The sequence below is a fragment of the Lathyrus oleraceus genome, chromosome 7 (genome assembly GCF_024323335.1).
Source record: "Lathyrus oleraceus cultivar Zhongwan6 chromosome 7, CAAS_Psat_ZW6_1.0, whole genome shotgun sequence".
In the NCBI taxonomy this organism is placed as follows: Eukaryota; Viridiplantae; Streptophyta; class Magnoliopsida; order Fabales; family Fabaceae; genus Lathyrus; species Lathyrus oleraceus.
In genome coordinates, this window is record NC_066585.1 from 152,301,409 (window position 1) to 152,311,433 (window position 10,025).

Genomic DNA, 10,025 nt, shown 5'->3' on the forward strand with positions numbered 1-10,025 from the left:
CCCAAAGCTTCGAATGGACATCGTTTCATTTTGGTGGCAATTGACTACTTCACAAAGTGGGTTGAAGCGACATCGTATGCAAATGTAACCAAGAAAGTGGTTGTGAGGTTTATCAAGAATCAGATTATATACCGGTATGGTGTGCCAAGTAAAATCATTACTGGTAATGGATCGAACTTGAACAACAATATAGTGGAAGCTCTTTGTAAAGACTTCAAGATTTCACATCATAATTCTTCTCCCTACAGACCTAAGACGAATGGGGATATTGAAGCTGCAAATAAGAACATCAAGAAGATTATTCAGAAAATGATTGTAACATATAAGGATTGGCATGAGATGCTCCTATTTGTTTTGAATGGGTATCGTACATCCATACGCACTTCAACAAGGGCAACCCCTTTCTCACTTGTTTATGGCATGGAAGTTGTGCTCCTAGTAGAGGTTGAGATCCCATCATTGTGTGTGCTGATGGAAGCCAAGTTGACTGAGGATGAATGGTTCAGACCAGGTATGACCAGCTGAATTTGATTGAAGAGAAGAGATTGACTGCCATGTGCCATGGTCAATTATATCAGCAGAGGATGAAGAAAGCTTTCGACAAGAAGGTCAGACCTCGTGTGTTCAGAGAAGGTGACCTTATGCTCAAGGAGAGTCTATCTTTCAAACCAGATTCTAGGGGCAAATGGACTCCTAATTATGAAGGCCCATATGTTGTTGAGAGAGTCTTTTCAAGCGATGCCATGATTCTTACAACTATGGATGGTGAAGAGTTCACGCGTCCTATGAACGCCGATGCAGTCAAGAAATACTTCTCCTAAAAAAGGAAGAAGAACAACTCGCTAAGTTGAAAATCTGAAAGGGAGGCTTAGGCAAAAATGAGCGTCTCGGTGGATTGAAACCCGAAAGGGCAATCCCGGCAAAAATAAGAGACATAACAGCAGAAAGAATTATCCCGACAAATTGAGTACCCCACCTTGGGGAAATTGATGCAAAAACTAGGGATTATGGCAAGTAACTGCATCCTGCTGATCTTCAGTTTTGAAGACATTCTTGAGCAAATCGGTCAATTCTGATTCACCATCTCCAGCAGAAACACCAAAAGCACAATGGATATCAAAAGTTGGTAGATGGATTAGTGATGATTGTATTCAATGTATCCCTTTTCCATGTAAATTACTATTTTTCAACTTTTGTAAAGACCTATGGAGTCTTGTCATTTATAGACTACCATTCCATTAAATAAAGTTGAGCTTTTTATCCAATTATTTCTACTCTTGTTTAATTCAGCCAAATAGATTTAAATTTTATTATGATCATTTTTTAAATTAAATTTTAATCAAAATCATGTTTTCTTAAATATATAAAAGTAGTTATTTTAAGCAATCGATATCACTTAAAGGAATATCAACAACGGTTTGAAAAGCGGTAAGCCCTATATGCGGAGCAGTATTAATTCTCCCCAAGAAGTGGGCGTGATCCCTATTTCATCCCCCGCAGCTTTTCAGTAACCGAGTTTTGTTGGTTTCCCCAGTCGAGTTTTTTGGCCTCCCTTGAGTTGTAGGCGTGTTATTTTGGCAGTTTGCATGGTTTCAGTAGAATTTGGTTCCCCGTAGGTCGTCAGAGTTACTCCTGATTCTAAGTAGCTATTGTGGTTTTCCCCTGCAGGGTTGTCTCCCATTTGATATGGTGTTAACCTAATATTCCCCGCAGAGTTTGTAGCGGTTTCCTCAGCAGATCCTTTCCTTGTCCTTTCCCCGTCCAGATTTGAGCCTTTGAGATGTTTGTTTGATTCTCTCCCACAGTTGTTTCCCTCTTGTGAGGATTGGATAGGAGTTGTATCGATGATTCAAACCAGTGACATTTGTATCCTTTGCGATTTTTTTGTCAGCATAATCATCATATATACATATACATATACATAGACACTCATATAATTTCATTATTGCATTATTGCACTTTGTGATTCTCTCTGATCCTCTGTTATGGTGGTATACTTTTCCCCCATGAAGATTTGGTTTGTTTGTCCTCTTTCAATTATAGAGTGTCAGCCCATTAAGCAGAAAAACTTTAACCTTTCTCTTTCCCCACTGAGTTATTTCCTCGTGGATGGCCATTATTTCAGTTTCCTCCCCAGTTGATAAGTCTGGATGGAATCATTCCCCTCGAGTTATATCCTTATTGGGTTGAATATTTCATTGACCTTTTTTCTAGATCTTACCTAGATAGATGCTTTTGTCCCCTGAGAGCCTATTACCCAGTAACTGGTAATATTCCTCTCATGTTTTCACTTTTTCCCAATACTCGGTAAGAGCAAATTTTTCTCCCTAGCGGATTTGTTTTCACGTTTCCCCAGGAAATATATCCTTGATATGTTCATCCTAACCAATGACAGATATTTTTTTCCCTTGCTTGAGTCTATCCTTAATATGTTCATCCTAATCGATGACAGATATTCTCTCTTTGGTATTCTACCCAGTAACCAGGTAGTTGTAATCCCTATTTTGTTCCCTAGAGAGTTAATCCTTGATATGTTCATCCTAACCGGTGACATATTTCCTTCTCTTTGCGGTCTTCTGCCCAATAACCAGTAGTTGTAAATCCTGCTTTTTCCCTTTTGCAGAGTTTATCCTTGATATGTTCATCCTAACCGATGATGGAGATTATCTTTTTGGTATTCTATGCAGTAACTGATAGATGTAATTCCTATTTCTCCCCTCTAAGTCTATCCTTGATATGTTCATCCTAATCGATGATGAATATTCTCTTTTTGGTATTCGATCCATTATTCGATAAATGTAATCCCTACTTTTTCAGGCAATTTATCCTTGGTATGTTCATCTTAAACGGTGATGGATATCCTCCTTAATTTCCCCAGGTAAGTCTATCCTTGATATGTTCATCCTAACCGATGACAGATTTTCTTTCCTTTGAGTGTATCCTTGATATGTTCACTTTAACCAGTGACAAATATTCTCTCTTTGTTCTTATGCCCAGTAACTGGTAGTTGTAAATCCTATTTTGGCTTTTCCCAACAGTTTATTCTTACCCAGTAACCGGTAATGAATACACCTCCTGGTTGCCTTCAGCGAGTCATCCTTGATATGTTTACCCTAACCGGTAATGAATGTCCTCCATGTCAGATTTTGTTATCCCCTTCACCCAGTAATCAGTAATGGATAATAGATTTCTACTCCTCCCGTGTTGAAGATATTTTCTTCCCCATTTGAGTTTGAGTGCGCATTTCCTCAGTGAAATCGTGTTTCTTGTTTGGTTCAAGTATTTCAACTTTGTTCTGGTCTACTCGTTTCCCCTGCAGGTGTTCCTTTCATTCCCCGACTGAGTCTCTCCATAGATGGAATCCCTCGAGTCCCCTAGTTATTTTTAAGTCGTAGCCTGGCATACACACAACCCTTTATCCCCCAAGAGTCTCTATCGACCCAGTGAGTTTTCCTTACGGAAGGCATTATACTCCTGTGGACTTTCAGTCTCTCCTGATTCTTTTCCTTTGTGGAAACATTTCCGCACAGATATTATTTCAACATTTCATATCATATGCATTATGAGGTCTCTTAGGGACCAAAATTTGTTTCTATATGTTGTTATTTAAGCCAATTCTACTAAGTTGATGCAAAGATTTTAACCTTCATCTCCTCAGTTAGAACGTCCTTAAATAGGGGAAGCTGTAAGACCCCAATTTTGACCCTAAGATCCCTCATGCTATCTCATCACATGCATTGGTATTACGATCACATCTTGGCATTCTCCTTACCCCTCATTCATTGGGTTTGCATTGGGAGAGATCACCAAGCACCATTTGATTGTATCATACTTTGTATTTTATCATGTTTACTAACCAAAATACTAAAAATATGTCATTGTATAGTTTAACTCTTTTGTAGGTAGGGCACATGCTCACCTTTGATTTATCAAGCTCACATCTAGTGTTTAAGACCCTCAGTGCAAGGAGTTCAATCAAGAATTGGTTTATTATGGCTTTAAGTATCATATATGGATCCCCATGATCTTCACATGTTATTTTGATCAAGAATTCATCAAGAGTTTGGAGTTTGTTTGCCTTGGAAACCCTAATTCATCTAGGTATCTTATGTGACTTCTTCAACAAGCTTCTACACCAATTGATCAAATATTTCAAGGTATACTTAAAATTTCATCGTATTATGCATATATGATCCTCCATGAGTCCCAAAATTCAAGAGAATAGGAAGCTAGCAAGTTGGTTGATGGTGGTTGACCAGAGGAAGTCAACTGATCAAAACTAGGGTTCCCTAGACCCTATCTCCTACAACTTTTATCATATGAAAATTATTCCAAGAGAAATGTTACTCTAAATGACATTCCAAACAACTTTCATGTTGAGCTCTAAAGCTATTTTTTCTTGGAAAGTCATTTTGTATGGTGAAAGATTATAGGTCATTTTGTCTAAACCCTAATTTGGAGGTCAACTTCCCAAGACCATAACTTGCTCAATTTTTATGAGATGAAAGCTATTCAAGTTGCACAATCAAATTCAAGATGTCTAATTCAACTTTGATTTTTTGAGTAAGAGTAAATTCAACTTTTAAATGCATGTGATATGAGGATACATTATAGGACATTTTGGACCAATGCCATTGAACAAGTGATTTTCTTCAACATCAAAAATGCATAACTCCTTCATGCTAAATCCTAATAAGGTCAAATTTACGACCATCTTGAAGAACTTTGAGAGAGCTACAACTTTTATGAAGGACCATTTCTAATTTTAAGCCCATATAAAAAGTTAGCCAAGGTGTAAGAAGTGAACATATGGCTTGACACATCGAAACGTTTTTGATATGTTTGATTTCCCAAACTTCCACCTCAAAATTCATCATGATCCAAGCTTCAAATGAAACAGTGTTCAACATGAAAGTTGTTCCTCTTGATCTAATCTTTCCAAAAAGTCCTATTTCACCCTATTTAGACAAGGTATGAGTGACTTGCTCATGGATTGAACTTGGATCACCATTTGGCATAAGTGAACTTGAATCTTCCATACACAAATGCATAACCTTTCCACATGACTTCAACAATGTTTGTACTCAATTTTGGACCTGAAAGAATGATTACATGGGCCTATCACATGCACATGAATCCATGGAAGCAAGTTACTATTTTTGAAAATTTGAATCAAGTGTGCAATTAGCAATGCCTTGGCTATAAATAGACACCCTTGCCTTCAGAAATGAGGATCCCTACGCACCAAATTTGAATCCCCGGCTCCAAACCCTCCCATTCAAAGGATAACCTTGAGGATTTCCATTGGAAATCGAGTTTGAATCTCCACTATTTTTGAGATTCAAATCTCCAAGAGTCCTGCTCCCTTTTTAATTTAATTACATTCCATCAAGTGACCAGAGCAAGGCCAAGTGCAATTGGAAGCAAGATCATGTTCATCTAGACCTGTAGTGAAGGTGAATTTCTCAATTTTTCATCACTTCGATTCTCACTCAATTCTCCATAATTCTTCTTGATTTTTGGTTATCTGAAGTCCTACCAATGTAGGCAACAAGATTGAGTTTCTTTGAGGTCAAATCGAAGGAACTCAGATCATGATCCTCAAATTTCATCTCCCTGTATCTTTCGATATATTTAGAGTTAGGAGAAATTGAGGCCAGATTCGAGCTCATGGGCATTTTTAATTTAAATTCATGTCCTCCATTTTATTTTTGTGATGGTTGAAGGTGGACCAGTCCGGTGAGGTCCACTGAAGAAGAAGACCGGAGTTACAACTCCGGCGATGCGTTGGTGTGTCTCAAAACCATATGATCCATCCATTTTGTTTTAATCTTATACAAACTGATTACCACCCGTGTGGCACATTGACCAGGGTCCATCATGGAACGCGCACTCTAATCCACTTGATCTGCCACCTCAATTAATGAGGCAGATCAAGTGGTCCACGTATTTTGCTATTTTCTGATTTTTGATTTAATTGACTTATTTTCATTAATTCATATTAATTTTAATATTGATCCAAAAAATATGAGACTTTCACCAAAAAATTTAAATAAATTCCTTTTTCATTTCTGAATTAAAATATTTTTTTGGATCATTATTAATATTTTCCATGATTTAATTGTTTTTGTGAATATTTTTAATTCTTTAAAAATATTTTTAAGTTTCCAAAAATTATGAATTTTTTTCTCCAATGTCCTTTGACCTTGTTTGAACTATGATAAATCTCATGGCCGTTTATTTGGTGTTTTGATGTCGTTTTAGGATTTTGACCAACCATAATTTAATTTAATGCATTTTTTAATTGATTTTAATTGTTTAATTTCAAAATACATTATGTTGAGCTTTTGATATTGACTTGTTGAGTTTGGCTTATGTTGTTTGTCCTTGGTCAAGGTTTAGTTGACTTTGTTGAGTTAAAATAATTGGATTTAGGGGATTGGTGAAATGTACATTTCATCTCCCAAAATGAATGAATGATTTTAATTTGATAAAAGGTCTCCTTTGACCAATTTGTGTTGATTCTATTTCCCCTCCCTCTTCATCTCAATCCCATTATCTTCTCATTCATTTCATGGAACTATGATATCTCTACATCCTAAGGCTAATTAATTGAAAAATCAACATAAGTGGGGATGAGATTAGGTCCACCCCTTTTGCATTTTTTTAAGTGTGGTATGTTTTAGGAGTATAGTTCATAATACCATATCTCTAACATGCATTAGCACTAAAATTTCTATTGCCTGACCTCCAATAGTTGTGACTTCTACACAAGTCCAATTATGATTGCTTAACATAGCGCTAATTTTGACACAAAAGGCATAGCATTCTAGTAAGTGAGATTGTAAGTCTCCCCTCTTTCATGGTATTGTATGGAAACTTGGCCTTTTTTCCTTCCTTTGGAAGATGTCTTGGTTCAAGGATCCATGCTTGTGAATAGTGGGTTGAGTGTTCTCCAAAGAATGACTTAAACAAAACTAAAGCAAAAGCAATACTAACCTCTAATCAACTAACAATTAACATTTAATTTCAAGTCATTTACTTTTATGCACTTTACGTTTAAGTCTTTATTCATTTCCCATTGTCCATACCATTTAACTTGTTTACTTTAATGTCATTTTCAATTTGCTCATTTGAGCCTTATCTTATGATTATATTATGATTCTATATACTTGTTTGTGTTTGTGGTCCTTTGACTTTAACGTACATAATAACAACAAAAAACCCTAAAAAAAGGGATTTGTGTGGACTGTTGGATTTAATCTTAGACATTGGATTTAGAATTAGGCAACACTCCCTATGCAAAAGGACTTGGATAATGCCAACTTTCATGAAACCAAGTGCTTGTGAATTGAAACTTCATCTGAAGCAAATATTGAAGACCCTTTTGAGTTCACCTGCTACATGGTCTTATTGAAGCTGTTACTTTGAACTTGTGCCTAAAGCCTATCTCTGATTTCATCTAATACATGGGATATTATGGGGAATATCATGGAGTTGCTAAGCTTGGATGTGGCTATCTCTATTTGATGCCTTGCTCTTCATCTTGCTATTTGTGTATTGATTTTGCTTGATTCTAAAGTCCAAGGGAAATTTGGGTTTCTATTTGACATTCTTGTCTATTGGACTGCAACCTATTGGTCAGATCTTTACAACTCTTAACTTTTAATTTTTGCTTAGGATTAGTCTCTTCATCTCTTCCCCACTTATTTATTTTCAAATATCTCCTTCCTATTAAAATCTTCTATGCTTATGATTTCTAAACTTAGACCTTTTTGCAAATTAGAAACTTTGGCCTTATGCCATTGCATTTTTAAACTCTTTTCTTAATCAAATTTGTAAATGAACTTAACTATACTTGACTTAAAATTTAAAAAGACAAAAAGAACTAACACTCATTCAAACCTTTTTGGGCCTTTTGTGCCTTTGTTAAAGTTAATTTTTTTTTAAAATCAATGCATTCTATTTGAAATTGATACCACGAACTATGAGGTTTTGATCCCTTATTTTATGTTTGTACGTGGGCACAAGTTTGAAGGTCTTGTCAAACACAAACAAATAATTAATGAATTCTTTTCTCATCCCTCCATTCTATTTATTGCAAACATCATTTTGTACAAAAACACATATGCACACAAGAAAGGGATCCCTAGGAGTACCTAGGACACTTTGGGTGCTAACACCTTCCCTCTGTGTAACCAACCCCCTTACCTGTAATCTCTGGCATTTTATTAGTTTTGATTTGAAAACTTCTTATCTTTGGGTTTTGTTCGTACTTTTCCCTTTTCCCTTGGAAACAATAAAAGCGCGATGGTGACTCTAGTTTAATTGACGTCTAGTTTGAAAGATATAATCTTCTTGAGCACGAGGTCACCTTCTCTGAGCACATGAGGATTGACCTTCTTATCTTCTTTCTTCATTCTCTGCTGATATAACTAACCATGACACATGGAAATCAATCTCTTCTCTTTAATCAGATTCAATTGATCATATCTGGTTTGACACCATTTAACTTTAGTCAACTTGGCTTCCATAAATATACATAATGACGGGATCTCAACCTCCACGGGGAGCACCGCTTCCATGCCATAAACAAGAGAGAAAGGGGCTGCCCCTGTTGAAGTGAGGACGAATGTACGATACCCATGCAAAGCAAATGGGAGCATCTCATGCCAATCTTTATACATCACAAGCGTCTTAATGCTCTTGTTTGTAGCTTCAACAACCCCATTCATCTTAGTTTTGTAGGGAGAAAAATTATGATGTGAAATCTTGAAGTCTTTGCAAAGAGCTTCCACCATAATGTTATTCAAGTTTTACCCATTATCAGTAATGATCTTACTTGGCACACTATAATGACATATAATCTGATTCTTAGTAAACCTCACAACAACTTGCTTGGTCACATTTGCATAAGATGTCGCTTCAACCCACTTTGTGAAGTAATCAATAGCCACCAGAATGAAACGATATCCATTCGAAGCTTTAGGCTCAATCATTCCAATAATATCAATTCCCCACATGGAGAAGGGCCATGGAGAGGAAATGACATTAAATAGTGTCGGAGGAACATGAATCTTATCTGCATAAATTTGACACTTTTGGAATTTCTTAACAAACTTGCAACAGTCAGATTCTATTGTCAGCCAATCGTAACCTACTCTCAAGATTTTCATTGCCATAGCATGTCCATTGGAATGAGTACCAAAGGAACCTTTATGGATTTCTTTCATCAATAAGTCTGCTTTGTGTCAATCCACGCATCTGAGCAAAACCATATCGAAGTTTCTCTTATACAACACATCACCATTCAGGTAGAAGTTACCAGCTAATCTTCTCAAAGTCTTCTTATCTTTCAAAGATATCCCAGACGGGTAAATCTGACTTTGGAGGAAACATTTGATATCATAATACCATGGCTTTTCATCTTTAACTTCTTCAATAGGTAACACATGAGTTGGCTTATCAAGACGCATCATAGTCAAATTAGGAACCTCATTCCAGAATTTCACCATAATCATCGAAGCTAAAGTTGCAAGAGCATCTGCCATCCGGTTTTCATCTCGAGGAATATGATGAAACTCAACCTTTGTAAGGAAAGTTGAAATTCTCCTCGCATAATCTCTATACGGTATGAAACTGGGTTGGTTCGTCTCCCATTCACCTTTGATTTGATTCTCAACCAAAGCTGAATCTCCATAGACGTCAAGATACTTAATTTTGAGATCAATGGCCTCACCGAGCCCCATAATGCAAGCTTCATTCTCAACCATATTATTTGTCCATTTGAAGGTCAATCTAGTTGTAAATGGAAAAAGAGTTCCTTGAGGAGTAATAATCATTTCCCCAATGCCATTACCGTACGAATTAAAAACCCCATCAAATACCATGCCTCAATGTGAAGCAGGTTCTGGCCCTTCTTCAGGCAATGGTTCATCACAATCTTTCATTTTCAAGTATAAAATCTCTTCGTCGAGAAAATCATCATGCACTAACTGATGATCTTCAATTGGTTGGTGAGCTAA